Below are 18,132 nucleotides of genomic sequence, written 5' to 3'. Positions count from 1 at the left end.
CTTCGGTCAGCCCCATCTCACGCCATCACTCTGCTCCTCTTGCTGCTCTGATTGATGGAGAACAAGAAGAATTGGAAAGACTCCTCCTTAACCTTCTTTTCGTGTCACTCCTACTCCCTCTGTCGTTCTCATGCTCTCTCGTTCCCAATTCCATTTTTTGCACAGAAAAAGAAGACCCAGAAGAAGTAATGGACATATAAATAGGAGAGGAAGAAGTGGGATGAGGTGGTGAAGAGAGTGGCGTGGTTTCTTCCTCAGAGGACACCTAATAAGAAGCCAATCATTCTAAGCGGTGACCAAGAGGTGTGACCTTGGTTAGGAGTTTTTCTCTGGTTGGTTTATCAGAGGAAGAAGAAAAAGAATTAGGGCTTTAATCATGGTTACAAAGGTTCCTAATGATGTGAATGGTTTTTGATCCTGGTTCGGTTGAACCGAAGAAAAGAAAGTGGTTTAATATATGTTGGTTCACAGTTAACTAAACCTAATGATATATCTATATTTTTCACTTATCAAGTCTAAGTCCGCCCTATTATTTTATGGTGAGGTGATTCTCGGATATTTATCGAATTTCTCATCACAGAATTTCTGAGATTAACTCTGTGGAGAATCGGGGTGTTATAAATTGTAAAACCATGCAAATCTTATGAATAAGTGGGTGAAGAATTGATAAAAACACTCAATTGAGCACAAGATAAATCATAAAATAGTGGTTTATCAGTAACCATTAGATCTATCTTTATAGAATTGTATCATTATACAAATAGGTTTCAAAAAGTTAGTTTGACGATCAAACCTTTTATACTTTCAGGAGAAAGTATATCCTCTGTTGAGTCGTATACAATTCTAATAAAACTAATTTTACTCCCACTCTTTCTTTAAGATGGAATCCCTTTTTTAAAAAGGAGTTTAACCTCTTATTACAAACACTTTATCATAAGAAGAGTGATAAAAATAACCTCATTATTTCTTTAGGGTAACCAATAAATCTCATTTATTGGACCTAATATCAATTATATTGTTGTGCAATTTCTTAACACATATAAGACATTTCGAAACTCTAATGTTCTTGAGTTTTAGCTTATGCCTTTTTCATATCTCATATGGATAAAAAAATTTGATTTAGTGAAAAATCTGTTAATTTAGCAACATTTCTAAAACGTAGACCAAATATTTAACAAACAGTGATCCTCAGCTAAATCAAATTCCATGTTTCTTTAAACATGATGGAGTACATTGAGTACTAGTATTTGTGCGTTGAGAGAATCTCATTCTCTAGTCAATAGAATATCAATTAGATAATTAGAGATTTTACTTTAAGCTCTTATAATAAAAATACTCAATATCTTTATTATTGGTCAAACCAACTCTTAAGAGTAATTTTAATTCGCATCCTCAATACTCATATTGAGTTTTTCCAAAAAGATCACAAATCTTAATCATATTAAGGCCAATTATAAATTGTTTGTAATAAAATAAATCTCCAAAAATACTTGCAAGAACAATTCTCGCAAAAGCCATTTGCCTAATGGCATTTCAACTTCTAAAGTTGTTTAATTCAAAATATATTGCCTAACGCTCCCACTAGTTTAAATAAAATCTTTGTTAGTCGTACTATCTTGTTTTGGGCATCATACATCTTCTCAAGATGTTTAATAATAAATAGTAGGTTGTCTTTGAGATTAGAACTCATGGTTGTCAAAACAACCCATATTGTTGTAAAATAATATTTTAGATACTTCACAAGTACTGACTATTTCATCACCAATTTTATTGAACAATATTATTTCAATCGGATTATCATGTCCATGATAATCCTTTCATACATAAGAACAATTCTCAATGTATAGCCAATTTATTACTTTCAAGTATATCAAGAAATCTATATTTCTGATAAAATTATTTAGAATTGTGAATGAGTACCTTGGTTGTCAAGTTGTTACTCATACATATTCTAAATAAATATGATTAAATTGTATCACATACAATTATAATCCCAAATAATTATCTGGTTGTCAGACAATTATTTAACTGAATTATATTTTATACCCCTAGGTTGTCTAGGTTCAAGTATAAAATTAATTCTCCTTATACATCATCATATGCATAAATAAATTCTATCTTTGAGTACAAGTCTCCTGGTTGTCAGGTTGTTCCTTGTAAACAAGAGATAAACTTATTTTTTCTATATTAAAAGAATAATAATTTAATCACAATTAAATAATTAAAATAAATTAACTATTAATTTATTAGAAAACCATCTCAATGGAAATAAATACATCACATGCTTAAAAACAATTTGAATTAATCCTATTAATTCACAAACTTTTAGAAATACAAGAATAAAGATTTAAATACAAAAAGTCAAAGCTCTGATACCACTGAAGGATTACCATGTGTTCATAACACGCAGCGGAAGAAAATAAGGTAATCTTAAAGATCTATTTTGTGCTTAAATTTTATTCTAGAAATAATACATAGATCAGATATAAATACCTTTAGACGCTTTAGTAAAAAATCGCTTTCTCCTTCGATGGTACGAAGGCGCTATGCTTATCTACACCGAGACCAATCTTTGCTATCAACTCCTTGACCAATGGACATCTGATCTAAATTGAGAAACCTCTTGCAACTCTTTGCACGCCATAAAATTCTTCTCCAAGAATCAGGCTCACATACATTTATGTGTGTAGAGGTAAAGGAATAAAACTCTTGTTATTCTCTCTTCATTTCTGTACTCTTGGCATACATATATATAGTATGAGATTTGTTACTGATTTTAAATTTGAATCTCAATTCAAATTTAAATCATATCTTGATATTCTAAATCTGAATCCTTCAAATTTATGAATAATATCATAACTCAATTTGAAATAGAATTAGTTAGGATCTCATCCAAATTTAGAAATAGAATAACTAATTATTTTCAAATCTCATTTAATATTCTCAATTATCATACTATTATTATATTCTTGGTGCTAGCAAAAAATATAATAATATTCCATTGGAATTAATATAATTATTTATTTGATCAAATCAAATTAATAATTAAATAATTCTACAGTAAAGATTAGAACACTCGTTAGTGTGTGACCCATAGGTTCAATACTAAGCGGGTAGTAAATTAGTCATACTAAATTTACTAATCAAGGTTGGCGTCTAGCAACACTCCTCAACGACCCGATAGTATGAAGTAATATATTTTTACTAAGAACCTTAGAAGAACAAAGTATAATTCCTTCCATCTTTTCAGCTCTTGGTTAACTCTTAGAGTATGGCTTAATTGTCAAACTCTAACTTGTTACCATTATTATAATGAACTGTGAATGACTTAAGAAACTTATTTCTTCATTCATTCAATTCCCTTGGCCAAGGTTTTATTCATCTCAGTCATTATAATCATAGAGCTCAAACTCTTTACCGAGAGTTGACGAATTCCTTATTGACTAATCATTAATTCTACAAGTATTTAAATCATACCTAATATCCATTCAACTAGCACCCTAGGGTATTAGGTGTCCGGAATCAAAGTATAATAAATACATTGTTAATTACTATGACAGTCGTAGGTCAAAGGAAACTCTATTACTATGTTCATCTTGAGAATATCCTATTGACAAATATACAGTAATTATAACCATTAGGAATTCTCAGAGTGAGTTAGTTCAATGGTCATATATCTATATGCACCATATATATATATATATATATATATTGATCTTTCCAAATTATTAATGTCCTTTTTAATAATCCTATGACCAAGAACAATTTAGATTAAATTATAAAATATTTATCTCTCAATATTATGATCACTATCCAATGATAAATCTCTAAATTTAATCAAAGACCTTTTTATATTAACATTTTAATATAATAACAATAACAAATTATTTAACACATGTTTGATTGGATTGTGGTCATACTACTTATTCCCAACAATGACATCCTTAAAGACTTCGCCACTCAGGTCTCACTTCATACCAATCCCCTTTTCACTCCCTTCTTACAAAATTTTACTCTCAAATTATCATTTTTTTCTTACCAATTCGAACTGCGGGTTGTTTGTTTCAATATTAATAGTACACAACTTTCAGTTCACATTGGAATCTCATATCAGTGACTAATAATATCTTTATATGTTGAAATGTTACTTAGTTTAGGTTAGGTTATAACTACAAAAAAGTTTTAAAATAGAAACCGATTTTAGTGACAAAAAATTTTAGTTGTTAATAGAGATTGATTTAATTACTAATATAGTATTTCAAGGACTGGAAAAATGTTGGTCGCTAAATCGATCTCTAATTTACAACTAGCGACCGATTTTAGTGACCAAAGAAATCGGTCCCTAACAGCGACCAATAAGATTTTTATACGAGTAACATCAAGTTGGTCGCTAAAATCGGTCGCTATTTTTTAACTTAGCAACCGAAATGAGGAAGTAACGCTTGGAATTGTTGATCAAAAAATTGGTTGCTATTTTTTAATTTAGTGACTGATTTTATAATCAATAGAAAATTAAACTAAAAAAGGTTAGTCGCTAACTCGGTCGCTAAGCTGGTGGTTGCTAAATCGATTGCTAATAGTTAAAATGACGACCAATTTAACAACCAAATGTAGATACTAATTTAAAGCGATTGGTTACTAAATCGATCGTTATTTTTAACTTAGTGACCGCTTCATAATAACGTTTTAACTAATTGGTCATTAAATGGGTCGTTAATTTAAAAAACTCTACCCTCACTCCACCTCACTAGTGGCCATTCTCACCTTCTTAAACGGTTACTGAGCTACACTTCTCCCTCTCCATTCGCGACGTCGTCATCTTCTGAGTTAGCAGTGCCGGCGTCGTTGTCTGAGCTCGCAGCGCCGCCGTCGTCTTCTGAACTCACAGCTGTCATCGTCATCTTCTGAACTCGCAGTGCCGTTGTCGTCGTCTTCTGAGTTTGCAGCACCGTCGCCGTCGTCTTCTTAGATCTCAGTGCCGTCGCTGTCGTCTTCACCAATTTCTTTGAGTAAATACCCATAGTAGTCCCTGAGATTCACAGAATTACTCATAGTAATCCCTAAGATCCTGATTTCCCTATTGTAGTCCTCCAGATAGAGCTCCGAGCACTCAAACTAGTCCCTGGCCATATTTCAGGTGATGACTCATCACCGGAGCACTGACGTGGCCTCGGATTGCCACATGGGACGGGTCCAAAATGACATCGTTTTGGGTTTGGCGCCCGATAAACCCATATTTTATGATATATTTTGTGCTTAATTTGAGTGATTTATTCAATCCTTCACCCACTTATTCATATTAATTGCATGGTTTTACTTTCCCTTCCTTATTATGTGATGTATGTGAAAAACATGTTTTCTATGCTTTAAAATTAATTATTTTAATTACCTTTATTTCCATTCGATGCCGTGATCAGTGTGTTGAGTAGTTTCAGATCTTCTAAGGCAGGAATGACTCAAAGGATGGAAAGGAAACATACAAAAATGGAAGGAAAGCACAAAACGGAGTTTTTGGAGAAACTGGCATCTACGCGATCGCATGGGCGACGCGGACGCATGCCAAGCGCGAATCAACAGCGACGCGGCTGCATGACTGACGCGACCGCGTGACAAGAAAAAGCTCCGAATGACATGACCGCGTGGCCCACGCGGACGCGTGACAGAGGCCACGCACCAGAAATTGCAGAAAACGCTCCCAGCGATTTCTGAAGCTCTTTTTGGCCCAAATCCAAGTCCAGAAGGCATAGACCAGAGGTTATAAAGTGTGGGAATGCATCCATTCAGGGAGAGCTCGCCAATTTAGTTACTTCTCATGATTTAGATTAGTTTTGAGAGAGGTTCTCTCCTCTCTCTCTCTCTTAGGATTTAGGATTTCTCTTAGTTTTAGGAGTGACTCTCAATCCCAGGTTTAATGTTCCTTTATTTTAAGCTTCCCTTTCACTTTTATGAATTCTTCTATGTTCCAGATTATTTGAATTAATGTTATTTGAGGTATTTCAGTTTAATATTGCTTTCTTTTATTTATGCTATTATTGCTTTTACTCTGAAGATATCTTTATTCCAATAGATTTACTTTTCCCCTTTTGGTCTTGGTTAAGAAATCAGTAACTCGGGAGTTATCTTAGCTCAATATAATTGATAACTGTTATCTTTGCTAATTGAACAGAACTTCAATAATCCCAACCTTTTCTTAGGAAATAAATAGGATTCAAAGATCAAACTAATTAGTCACTTGACTTTCCTTTGCTTTAGTGAAGGTCAACTAAGTGGAATTAAGATTCAATCTTCTTTATTATTGAGAAGGGTAACTAATCTGGACTTCCAATTTCTCATCCCTTGCCAAAAGTTGCTTTACAGTATTTATTTATTTTTAATTGCCATTTAAATTATTTGTCATATTTGTTCCTCATTCTTGAAACCCCAAATTTACAATCTCCATAACCAATAATAAGAACATACTTCCCTGCAGTTCCTTGAGAAGACGACCCGAGGTTTGAATACTTCGGTTAACAATTTATTTAGGGGTTTGTTACTTGTGACAACCAAAATGTTTGCACGAAGGGATTTCTGTTGGTTTAGAGACTATATCTACAACACGACTGTTTTTATAAAATTCTTTACTGGCAAAAAATCTCCGACGTCAAAATAGCGCCGTTGCCGGGGAACTGCTAACGTGTGCCTTATTATTGGTTATTGTAAATATTTTTCTTTTACTTGTTTATTTATTTCTATTTTTTTTATTTTATTTGCTACTATGAACTCTCACCCTTCTCGCTTTGAGTTTGGTTCTAACTTTGTTGAAGGAAATAGAAGTTACAGCAGGAATATGCATCAAGGTCAAACCAATCAAGGATGGATGAAACCAAGAGGATCTAATCAACCCTTTAGGCAACAACACCCTCCAAGATATCATGGACAACGACCATTCTACAATGCATACCCAGCTGATAGATATGGTGAACAACCTTGTAACTACCAACAAGCCCCACCCCATGCCTATAGATCATCCTCTCAACATAACCTCGAACCACCACACTCACAAGCTTCTCTTCACCATTCGCCACCACATGATCCCTATTTACCCCAGTTCCAATCCAATCACTCCCAAGCACCACCACTTTCCTATGTATCATGTCCAAATCCATCACCCCAAGAATCAGAGGTTCGCCTCAAGGAAACAGTAAATAAACTTCAAACAACTATTCGACAACTGGAGCAAGCAGTAATTCAATTAGCTTCTAGACGTTTGAACATCCAAGGACCAACCACAGCCCCATGTGGACAATCTAACGAAGAGCGTAGCATGAAGAAAATACTAGAAACTCCAGTGGACAAGACAGAGAATGAATTCGTACTAGAACAAGTAGAAGATGCTGTCATTATGCAAGAAGAAGAGTTGGTTGAAGATCTAGGAGACGCCGAACCTCCATGGGAATTCAGAGCTGAGGAAAATTCCGTCAAGGACGTTACAGTTGATGCTAAGGAGGACACTACACAATCTCCAAGGCAAGTCGTTTATGAAGAACTCGACGGAATAACCCAGGACACAAATTCCCTTGATGATGATAGTCACAAGTCAAGCTCTCTTAGTAATGAACTTGCATCCGCAAGTGAATTCTCTGAGATCGAAGAATCTTCCCCAATTGAATACGAAGATGATGCAGAGGTAGATTTCTCTCAACCTCCAATCTATGACTCGAGTGATGAGGAAGACACAGAAGACTTTGACCAGGACACAGATGCATTTGAAGAACCTTACAAAGAAGTGGAGGAATTCACAGAAGAGCACAAGGGAGTAGAACTTACAGAACCACCGGAAACACCTTCCCCAAGGCCATTACCACCCAATACAAGCTTCAAGTGGGTACAATCCTTAACTTTTAACTTTACTTTTTCACTTGAATACGGTTTGCTTGAAACAGATGGCCAGCTTAGAGCTCTCTGCGGCTTTAAGAGTAAGAGGAAAATGGCTCGTGCTCAGAGCTGGTATACAAGGTTCAATAAGGTTCCACGCTTCAACTTGAAGTGCACGGATTGGTATCATGCTCAATTGAATGGATCTAGGAAAACGTTTGGTCACCATGGTGAGAATCTACTTTCTAAACCGCCCGGATGGAAAAGTATAGATCAAGACGGAGGCGGATTTAAAAGCAAAGTTTGGGATCCTGGAATCTATTCCGACATTCGTCATTCCGGGAGCCTAAAAATTTGTTTGAAGCTGCTCAGGAGCTTTACATGCCTAGTTTGGGAGCCCGGAGGCTATTGGCATTCCAAGCATTGGTGGAGATTTTTAGATGAATTTAAGCATAAGCCGCCATAACAGGAAGCTCTTCCAATGTCCAACTTAAGGACTTTAACTAAAAGTGCTAGGTGGGAGACAACCCACCATGGTTTGATCGTTCATTTTTCAATTTTTATTTCGTTTTGCTTGTTTTCAAGTTTTATTTTATTTTATAATATTGAACCTGGAACTTTGCATCACATTCATATTAATCATTGCATTCGGCATACTGCATATAAAAAAAAGGGTGCGCGACGCGACCGCATCACTCATGTGATCGCGTCGAATGGCGTAAAACATTACCCATGCGACCGCGTCATCCACGCGGCCGCGTGACCTGGAAATCGGCGTAAAGATCCAACGTCTAGAAAGTTAGGCTGGAATCATGCGGCCATTGTGTGTTTCGCACAAATGACCCACGCGATCGCGTCACCCACGCGATCGCGTCACTTGCACAAAGCCAACCCCATGCGACCGCGTGAGCGACGCGACCGCGTCGCATGGATTGCACGAACACCCCAAAGAAGACAGAGAGTTGCACTGAAACGATGCTGGATTCGTGCGTTTAGCACAAATCCCAGTGACGCGATCGCATGCCCCAGGCAATCGCGTCATTCACTCTTTTAGCCATCCCAGGCGATCGCGTCATTCACTCTTTTAGCCATTCCATGCGATCGCGTCACCCACGCGATCGCGTCACCCCCCCCCATTTTGCTCAAGCCACGCGACCGCGTGCCCCACGCGGCCGCGTGGATTCAAATTTATAACCCCCAAACCACGCGAACCCTATTAGTCGCCCCCCCTGAAACCCTCTTCTCCCTCTCTTCCCCTCCAATCCAACCACCACCATCCAGCCACCTTCACCGCCACCCCCAGACGCCGCCGACCTCCCAGACGCCGCGGCCACTGACCCCCCTTCCTCCCCCCCTTCTTTCTTCTTCTTTCTCCTTCTCCCTCCCCCCCCTCCGCCACTGCCCCCTTCGCAACCACCACCCACCGCCGCCGCCCGTCCCAGCCGCGCCACCCCCATCCGCCACACACACACCTACCCCCTCTCTTCCCCTCTTACCCCCTACCCCATTAGCCAACCCTTCTTCCCCCTGCCCCGAACAGCCGTGCCCACCGCCGCCAGCCGCCGCGCTAGACGCCGTCACCACCACCCCCATCCACCTTTCTGCCCACTCTCCTTATTCGGCCTACCAGGTTCCGACGAACGCCACCCTTCTTTCCTTAGTTGCTATTTCATTATTTTCTGTTTATGTTCATGTTTAGGCTAGTTAGATATGCATGTTGTAGTGGATTTTAGGTTGTTAGGTAGCCTAGGATGTGGTTAGTAAATTTAGGCCTATTTACTTGCACTGTTCATGTTTCTATTTTATCAAATTTGCAATTCTGCTGTTGCTGTAATGTTTATAATGTTCATATGCTGTGATTTCTTATTTCATGCTGCTCTTTACACTGCATTTTTATGATTATATTCCTTATATGTAATTGCAAGCTTTAATTTTAATTCATATGAACTATTTGACTGCTGTTTATTTTCCGAGACAATCCAATTTTAGCCGGAATGCTGCCCAAATTTCTGTAAAATGTTTTCATTCATGTTTTGGTTTTCGCATTTTAAAATCTGCTTGCCTCTGCTCTACCCAAACCCATTCATGAATACCAGGCACGCATTCTTATTCTCTTTGATTTCCTGGTTCATATATTGCATTTTTGATGTTTGATTCCAATTTTTGCTATTTCTATATCTATTTGAATCATCATCAACCTGTTTTTCCTTGTTTGGTTATGAGTTACCTATCGCTTCTAATTATGAATGCTTGTTACTTAGAAACTTATCCTTATGCCACTTACCTTAACCCATTTTTCATTAACTCACTAATTCTAATTTCCTAAACTCTTTTTTTTAATTCTAACTAAACTAACCTTTTAAATTCTTTTTTCTGGTTTTTCACTTTCTTTTAACCCTCTAACCATGGCATACTGATAATTTTTCCTACTTAACATGCCTTCTATTACATTTTGGATTGTAAATTTTTCCTTTCAAACTTTTAACTCCTATACAATCCTTAATGCACATCTCCTTAACTCATTTACCTCATTTTAATTCTCATTTGCCACTGTGTGTTTCTTTTGACTATTTGCCTATTTGTTTTCTTATTTTTTTTATATATATCCTGGTTTTCTGTTTTTCAGGATGTCAGATACCCATAGAAAGGGAAAAAGAAAGGCTTCCACTGGCAAACGTAAAAGAGGAGAATCACCTATGTCTATCATAGATCTCATGCATGATGCCTCCTGGCGGGAGAAAAACTTCACCCCGCAGGAGAAGGCCGACCAGCTGCTCCCTGCTAATGACCCAGTAAAGTTTGCAAACTGATACTGTGAGCTGAAGTATCCAGTATTCGCAAACTCCAGGAACCCATACCTAGAAAGGACTCTGAAGATCCCAGAAGAACTCCAGCAATACACCTCTGATCAGATCAAACAAAGAGGCTGGTTCTTTCTGGAGAGATCCCTAACTGAGGTCAATGCATCTTGGGTTAGAGAATTCTACTGCAATTACTTCAAGACCTCCCTAGATGCAGTCAACCTCAGAGGGAAGCAGATTCTGGTTACTGAAGAGGCAATAGAAGAGGTTCTGAAGCTTCTGCCTAAATCTGATCAGCCAGATGGTTATCAGAAAGCTGAGGAAGACATGCGCTTTCTGAAGTTTGATTGGGATGCAGTCAAGGCCCGGATAGCCCTTGACCCGACCGTTCCTTGGATTATGGGTCAGAACACCACCATGCCCAAGGGAATCAAGCGGGCATACTTGAATGATGAGGCTCGGCTGTGGCATCAGATACTTAGCAACTTCATTATGCCGAGTACTCACGAGACCGATATACCTGCCGCTATGATCACCCTCCTATGGTGTGTGATGGAGGGTAAGGACCTGTACCTGCCACGCTTTATCCGGTTCTACATGGCCAGGGTCCACGTCCGAGGCACTCTTCCCTTTCCATACTTGATCATACAGCTAGGCCGTCGAGCTGACGTGCCTTGGGAGGATGCTGATGAGAGGCCACCTGCTGCAGAATGCAAGAAGATCATCCCACACAGCAGGAACTTTCTGGTCTTGGGCTACAGACCTCCAGTCCTTACTGCTCCTGGTGACACTGCCACACCATCTGCCGGCCCCTCTTCCTCTACAGCTACACCTTCCACCACCACTGCGCCTCCACCTGCCCCAGAGCCCATCTATTATCTAGTACACCGCCTGTTCGATGGCTTGACCAGATGGAGCATCGCAACAAGCGACGCTATGAGCACCTAAAGCTGATGATACGCTCTGGTGACATCCCCTCCGAGCCTGACACACCATCCGAGGCATCTGAGGAGGAGGCGGATGCGCCCGAGGCAGAGACCCACCCACAGCAGGAGGCAGAGCAGGCAGGCCCCAACAGGCAGCACACCATCAGGGGACTCCACCCCAGATTTAGGCTGTAGACCCTAAGATCCCTCTTCAGTCAGCACCTCCTGCACAGCAGTCAGACCCTCAGATCACCACCTCAGAGACCCCAGCTACCCATCCTTCCAGTGATGACACCCATTCACACCCTGCTTGACTGAGCATCAGGGACGATGCTACATTTTAAGTGTGGGGAGGTCGCCATCTCTGGCATATTATTTTGGTGAACCACTACAGACTCTTTTTCTTTTATTTTGGATATTTTTCTGTATTTTTCTCTTTATTTTTATTTTTATTTTCTGAGTACTTATACATTGTTGTTTATGTATTTTTACTCCATTTCTGCATTTTGCATTTTTAGTTCATTAGCCACTTAGTTGCAATTCGAACTTACTAGTTATAGAAATTGTGGATTGATTAGTATAGTTTACCCTTTTTAGCATAAGATAGCTCAGAATAGATTGAAAAGAAAAAGGAAGTAAACTAGAGACTTTAACAGAATCAAAACAACCCACACCTTGTATATATAGCATTACATGTTAGTTAACAAAACTTCATCAAGGAGAAACACTAGAACTTTAAAGCCATTCAATATAAGTTTTACATTGAGAATAATGGGAATTTTTAACTAAACCTGCATGACATACATAAGTGATAAATGATTTTTGAGCTAGAGAACACATAGCCTGTGAGTTTTGAGCTTAATTGTATGGTTACATTCAAACCATAATTTTTATTCCTGTGTGTTCCGTCCTTCTTTTATATTCTGGTGTTCTTTACTTTGTTTTAATCTATATGTCCGATTATAGAATGTAGATACATACCAGGAGAGTGATTGAGGCCATTATTTGATTTTAGCTCACTTATCCCAAAATAGCCTATCTTTTACATCACCCTTGTTAGCCCCCTTGAGCCTTTAAATCCCCTCTTGTTTTATAACCACATTACTAGCCTTAAGCGGAAAAAACAAATAAAGAAGTCCCAAGTTGAATCCTTAGTTAGCTTAAGATAGAAATTGTGTAATTGTTTAAATATGGGGAAACCTATTGGGAACATGGATGATAGAAACAAAAGGTAGAATGTTGAAAAAGAATAAAGATATTTCAAAATAAGAATTTTTGGGAAACATGCTCACGTGAAAGAAATTAAATTACCATGTGCATTAAAAAAATAATTTATTTTTTCAATATTTGAATAAAGGGGACACCAAAGGATCCCCCAAATGCAAATAAAGCAATACACATGGGATAAAAATAAATATTGAGGCATGAGCATGTAACATCAAAAGTGGGAAAATATGGGAAAATAGGTAAAGCAGCTTTGCTTTAGAAAGTATGTATGTTAGGTGAGATCTTAAACTAATTAAGGATTCACTTATTAGCTCACTTAGCCTTATACATATACCCTTACCTTTACCTTGGTCCCATTACAACCTTGATTAAAGACCTCATGATTTTTGGTATGTCTATATTCTATAATTGTTGATTAGTTAGATGAAGAACAAAGTTATAGAAAGAAAGAATAAAAGGAAGAATAGAGTGATTAACCCAATAAACACTGAGTGATTAGAGAGTAAACACAAAATCCAATGAGGGTTCAATAGCTCATTGACATTTATCTCTGTTTACATTATTAATTGTCTTGCAAAGTTTATGAAATGCTTTTCTCTCCCATTTCAATTGTAAAGGCACTTTATCACTATCTAAGACTTGGCTATATATATATACATGACTCCTTGAGAATGTGAGTTAATTCAACTACATGCGAGCTTTATATACAAGTGAATAAAAAATTAGAATTGCAGGATGCATCATTCATCTAGGTAGTTGCATTTAGATTAGATTGCATTGCATGACATTCCACCACTCTAACTTTACTTTTTACCTTGGATTTAGCATGAGGACATGCTATTGTTTAAGTGTGGGAGGTTGATAAACCCATATTCTATGATATATTTTGTGCTTAATTTGAGTGATTTATTCAATCATTCACCCACTTATTCATATTAATTGCATGGTTTTACTTTCCCTTCCTTATTATGTGATGTATGTGAAAAACATGTTTCCTATGCTTTAAAATTAATTATTTTAATTACCTTTATTTCCATTCGATGCCGTGATTAGTGTGTTGAGTAGTTTCAGATCTTCTAAGGCAGGAATGACTCAAAGGATGGAAAGGAAACATACAAAAATGGAAGGAAAGCACAAAACGGAGTTTTTGGAGAAACTGGCATCCACGCGATCGCATGGGCGACGCGGACGTATGCCAAGTGCGAATCAACAGCGACGTGGCCGCATGACTGACGTGACCGCGCGCCTTAAGCAAATACATATGACGCGACCGCATGACTGACGCGACCGCGTGACAAGAAAAAGCTCCGAATGACGCGACCGCGTGACCCACGCGGACGCGTGACAGAGGCCACGCACCAGAAATTACAGAAAATGCTCCCAGCGATTTCTGAAGCCCTTTTTGGCCCAAATCCAAGTCCAGAAGGCATAAACCAGAGGTTATAAAGTGTGGAAATGCATCCATTCAGGGAGAGCTCGCCAATTTAGTTACTTCTCATGATTTAGATTAGTTTTGAGAAAGGTTCTCTCCTCTCTCTCTTAGGATTTAGGATTTCTCTTAGTTTTAGGAGTGACTCCCAATCCCAGGTTTAATGTTCCTTTATTTTAAGCTTCCCTTTCACTTTTATGAATTCTTCTATGTTCCAGATTATTTGAATTAATGTTATTTGAGGTATTTCAGTTTAATATTGCTTTCTTTTATTTATGCTATTATTGCTTTTACTCTGAAGACATCTTTATTCCAATAGATTTACTTTTTCCCTTTTGGTCTTGGTTAAGAAATCAGTAACTCAGGAGTTATCTTAGCTCAATATAATTGATAACTATTATCTTTGCTAATTAAACTGAACTTCAATAATCCCAACCTTTTCTTAGGAAATAAATAGGATTTGAAGATCAAGCTAATTAGTCCCTTGACTTTCCTTTGCTTTAGTGAAGGTCAACTAAGTGGAATTAAGATTCAATCTTCTTTATTATTAAGAAGGGTAACTAATCTGGACTTCCAATTTCTCATCCCTTGCCAAACGTTGCTTTACAGTATTTATTTATTTTTAATTGCCATTTAAATTATTTGTCATATTTGTTCCTCATTCTTGAAACTCCAAATTTACAATCTCCATAACCAATAATAAGAACATACTTCCCTGCAGTTCCTTGAGAAGACGACCCGAGGTTTGAATACTTCGGTTAACAATTTATTTAGGGTTTTGTTACTTGTGACAACCAAAATGTTTGCACGAAGGGATTTCTGTTGGTTTAGAGACTATATCTACAACGCGACTGTTTTTATAAAATTCTTTACTGGCAAAAAATCTCCGACGTCAGCACCCTTGAAAGCCAAAAACGACGCCGTATAGTTGTTACTTAGTATGAAAAACAGTTTTCTCCCCCAACACAAACACTTCGTCTCTTCTTCTTCCACCCTCTGACTTCTTCTTTATCTCCCATCAATGGCGTAGCCGTAGGGTTGTATTTTCTGGGTTTACAAAAATTTGAGAGAAGAAGTCATCTGATCCAAAGTTGTTATCACTCTTCCTTTCCTTCACCATAAACACGAGGTTCTGAAGTTGTGATCGGACTCAAGGTAACCTTCCTTTTTTTTTACTTTGCATTTTGAATACAGTGTTGGTTGATGATAGCATTGGTCAGTATAGTTGAGGTTCTGGAGTTTTGGTGTCATTGTAGTGTCTAGGGTTTGAATCTTGGCTGGAGTTTGTGGGGTTGCTGTAATATCCGAATCAAACAGGGATGAAACAGGGAGATGTATGGAGGATTGGAAAAATATGTTTTCTTGTGGTGATTATTTTTCCTTTTTAATGCATCAGTAGGCTTTCAAATTCTCCCTGTATATTGTAAAAATTTAAAATTTCTTGCAGATGGAAGAGAAGTTGGACATCATGTTTCATCATGGGGTGACTTCAGAAAAAATGCAGAAGGGATTATGTTATATTCTCCGGACAACAAGGCCTGTTTAGGTGATCTAGACACTGATACTCTAGATGTCTTCTACATACGTAACTACCATAAGGAGCTTAGGTACAATGACATAAAACAGTGCTGGTGGCATGTTCCTGGAAAAGGCTTGGATAATAGGTTGAGAAATGTAAACAGTGACAAAGAGATAAGAGAGATGGTGAATTGTACTAGGACAAATAAGAGATTGATTGATATATATTTTGAGCATAGAGTGTCAGTGCCGGAGGTGTTAGAGGGAGATAACACAGTTGTGTACTTGGATGACAATGGTGGAGAGGGGTGTAATGCAGGTACAGATACTGATGTGAGTCCCCCACTAAATCAGACTCATGCACTCATAGTTGCTCCTATCCCTAAGGTTGTACCCAACAGTTCTTGCAAATCCAGTCCTAAAAAAAATGAAACATCTCCACGGCAATCACAACCATCACACTCCAAAACTGCTAATCCTTCCAAGACAACCAAACCTCTCAAGAAGACCAACCCTCCAAAGCCCACCAAGCCCACCAAGCTCACCAAGCCCACCAAAATCAGCCAGCCCACGAAGCCCAGTCAGAATACTAAATCAGATAAGAGCAACAAGCAGAAACTGTCCAAGAGACCAAGTATTTTCAGGAGACCCTGTACACGGTCTGCTACTAGAGGATTTAGTAGCAAAGTGTTTAACAATGAAGTTCCCTTTGATGTATCTTCTGACTCCTCTGACAGTGAAGAGGATAGCATGTTTAAGCCAGGTCCGGATGAGGGTAGTTCTTCTGATTCTGAGGCTACAGGGAATGATCTTAAAACTGGGAGTAGCATTAAGAGAAACATGGCACATGCAGCGGTGGGTAAGAGAAATATGAATCTACTAAGTAAAGGGAAGGAGAACATATTACATGAAGACGATGGTTTGGTGCAGAAGGTGAGCGACGCTGAAGTTGACCTTGGGTTTGTGGGTTATGCTCATGAAGGGGCAGAGGATGGACTAGACCCAGGTGTTGACTCAGATGGCAACAATTCTTGGCACTCGGAGGAGATGAAGATGCCTCCAAACTCAGAAGATGTGCTGGAGGAAGGAAATGAATCTAAAGAGGCAAGTCTGCTATTTAGGGAGTGGTATGCGAAATTGTGATCATCAACAATGGCGCCAAAGGACTTGGAGCTCTCAAACGTGAATCACACTTTGTCACAATTCCGCACAACTAACCAGCAAGTGCACTGGGTCATCCAAGTAATAAACCTTACGTGAGTAAGGGTCGATCCCACGGAGATTGTTGGCTTGAAGCAAGCTATGGTCATCTTGTAAATCTCAGTCAGGCGGATTCAAATGGTTATGGAGTTTAAGGTAATGAAAATAAACATAAAACAAAGATAGAGATACTTATGTAATTCATTAGTGGATTTCAGATAAGCGTATGAAGATGCTTTGTTCCCCTTGAACCTCTGCTTTCCTATTGCCTTCTTCCAATCATTCATACTCCTTTCCATGGCAAGCTTTATGTTGGGAATCACCGTTGTCAATGGCTACTTACCGTCCTCTCAGTAAAAATGGTCCTGATGCTCTGTCACAACATCGGCTAATCAGCTGTCGGTTCTTGATCATGTCGGAATAGGATTCATTGATCCTTTTGCGTCTGTCACACGCCCCACAATCGCGAGTTTGAAGCTCGTCACAGTCATCCCTTCCCAGATCCTACTCGGAATACCACAGACAAGGTTTAGACTTTCCGGATCTCAGGAATGGCTGCCAATAATTCTAGCCTATACCACGAAGGTTCCAATCTTAGATTAGAAACCCAAGAGATACGCATTCAAGCCATTGCTAGTAGAACAGAGGTGGTTGTCAGGCACATGTTCATAGGTGAGAATGATGATGAGTGTCACGGATCATCACATTCATCAAGTTGAAGAACGAATGAATATCTTGGAGAAGAAATAGACTTGAGTTGAATAGAAAAACAATAGTACTTGTATTAATTCATGAAGAGCAGCAGAGCACCACACCTTAATCTATGGTGTGTAGAAACTCCACCGTTAAAAATAAATAAGAACAAGGTCTAGGCATGGCCGTGAGGCCAGCCCCCAAACGTGTCTAAGATAGCATAAGACTTATCAAAGATGAAAATACAATAGCAAAAGGTCCTATTTATAGAAAACTAGTAGCCTAGGGTTACAGAAATCAGTAATTAATGCAGAAATCTTCTTCTGGGCCCACTTGGTGTGTGCTTGGGCTGAGCATTGAATCATTTTCGTGTAGAGACTTTTTTTGGAGTTAAACGCCAGCTTTTGTGCCAGTTTGGGCGTTTAACTCCAGCTTTTGTGCCAGTTTTGGAGTTAAACGCTAGAATTTCTATGCTGACTTTGAA

At 38.4% G+C, this 18,132-nt stretch overlaps 1 protein-coding gene across 2 annotated transcripts in view; it reads left to right on the top strand.

The window, feature by feature from the left end:
* Window positions 1-4,746: 4,746 nt before the first annotated feature.
* LOC107639437 (mitochondrial adenine nucleotide transporter ADNT1-like) overlaps window positions 4,747-18,132 on the top strand; it is a 34,665-nt gene continuing 21,279 nt past the window's right edge. For both annotated transcript variants that reach the window (XM_088484221.1, XM_088484220.1), the window contains exon 1: window positions 4,747-5,009. The gene's annotated coding sequence lies outside the window, so the exon portion shown is untranslated. The remainder of the gene's footprint in view (window positions 5,010-18,132) is intronic.

The sequence above is a fragment of the Arachis ipaensis genome, chromosome B4, assembly GCF_059453495.1.
Source record: "Arachis ipaensis isolate K30076 ecotype BB chromosome B4, ASM5945349v1, whole genome shotgun sequence".
Lineage (NCBI taxonomy): Eukaryota > Viridiplantae > Streptophyta > Magnoliopsida > Fabales > Fabaceae > Arachis > Arachis ipaensis.
This window is presented reverse-complemented; position numbering and strand designations above follow the sequence as displayed.